Source organism: Propithecus coquereli, unplaced genomic scaffold, assembly GCF_000956105.1.
Source record: "Propithecus coquereli isolate 6110/MARCELLA unplaced genomic scaffold, Pcoq_1.0 Scaffold175, whole genome shotgun sequence".
Classification (NCBI taxonomy): Eukaryota; Metazoa; Chordata; class Mammalia; order Primates; family Indriidae; genus Propithecus; species Propithecus coquereli.
The window spans coordinates 3,942,910-3,944,511 of NW_012142190.1; the positions used below are offsets into that span (position 1 = coordinate 3,942,910).

At 32.9% G+C, this 1,602-nt stretch overlaps 1 protein-coding gene across 1 annotated transcript in view; it reads left to right on the forward strand.

Annotated features, from left to right (window-relative positions):
• The window catches only part of PDS5B (PDS5 cohesin associated factor B), a 139,702-nt gene that overhangs the window by 26,012 nt on the left and 112,088 nt on the right, over positions 1–1,602 (forward strand). The gene's annotated exons all lie outside the window — the stretch shown is intronic.

A 1,602-nucleotide genomic window follows, 5' to 3' on the forward strand; every position in this document is an offset into this window, starting at 1 on the left:
AGTTGTGCGATTAATTTCTTTCTATTTTTAGTAGAGACGGGGTCTCGCTCTTGCTCAGGTTGGTCTCGAACTCCTGAGCTCGAACAATCCGCCCGCCTCAGCCTCCCAGAGAGCTAGGATTACAGGCGTGAGCCACCGCGCCCGACCTAAAATCACTTTCTAATGAACTTAATTGTCTTGTAGGATAAAATTAATATAATGTTAGAAGTCATTCTTAGCTCTTTTGGACTTACAGATGAAATAGCCATTATTCATTTATCTTCCTAGTAGAGAATTAGCAAGTAAAAATAGGAGTAAGATACTGAGGAATAACCTCATTTCTCTCTCTTTTCTATATGTTACTTTTTGACTCATGCTTATAGACACATTCAATTTTTTTTTTTTATAGATAGTGACTCTTATATATGTAAAGACTGGAGAAATCACTGGTTGTGTTGTAGGTTATTTTTTTAAAATAGAAATTTGTTGTAACATGACAACCCAGGAAACTAAAACGTACATGTATTTTGTAAAAAGGTAAAACAGTATCAAAAACAAAAAGTACGCAATGCCAATTCAAAAAATTTCCTATTTAGATGAATTTCTTAGTGGTGATATTATTTTTCACCAGATTTTTTTTTATTGCAAGTTTAGGATACATCAAAGAAATTATTTTGTTTGACTGAAAATGTATCAAATCCTTGTTGAAATAGGTAGAATTTTGGTTAAGTTGTTTATTCTCACTAAGCCTCTGTTTTTGCATCTTTAAATTGGCACTAAAAATGCTTGGGTAGTGGTAAGGAATGTGTTAAGTAATGCGAAAGCACTTTTATAATTAAAATTAGCCATGTAAATTAAATCTAAGGTAGAATTTGTGACCTGGGATGTCTTTGATTAGGAGGCATTTTTTTTAATCAAACAACATAATTTGCAGTATGTAAATTAGTTACCCATTTGTAAATGAAAGACTAATGATTTTTGGAAGAATTATTTTAATCAAATCTATATCTGCCTCTACTAAATTTTAAGCCTTATGAAGGGCTTGGATTGTTTTATGCATATTTTCATTATAATACCTGTTGCATATTATTCATTTACCGAATATGCATTGGATATGTACTGCCTGCTCTGTGTCAGACACTGTGCTAGGCTCTTGTTATGCACTGGAGAAGACCAACTTGGTTACTGCCTTTTTGCAGATTGTGAGTGTTCAATATATGTGTTTGATGAAATTTGAGACATTAAACCAGGGAATTTTTTTTTTTTTTTTTGCTTTCCATTTTTCAAATAAGTTTTCCCCAGACTGTTAGAAGAAGATGATTTGACCACCCTAGTGGCCAGATTGGGAAGGATTATTGTTCTTTTTTAAGGAAAGGTAGATTGAGGGATTTTATTTTACTATTTTTTAAACAGGAGAAAATTTGTGAATGGAAGCAAAATAGCCACTTTATTTTCAACCTGAATAAGAATTTAATCTTTGATGTCATGTAATTCTTTTTCCACAAAATTGATAGAGCGTACAAACAAGTTATTTATTTATTTATTTATTTATTTTGAGACAGAGTCTCACTGTGCTGCCCGGGCTACAGTGCCGTGGCGTCAGCCTAGCTCACAGCAACCTCA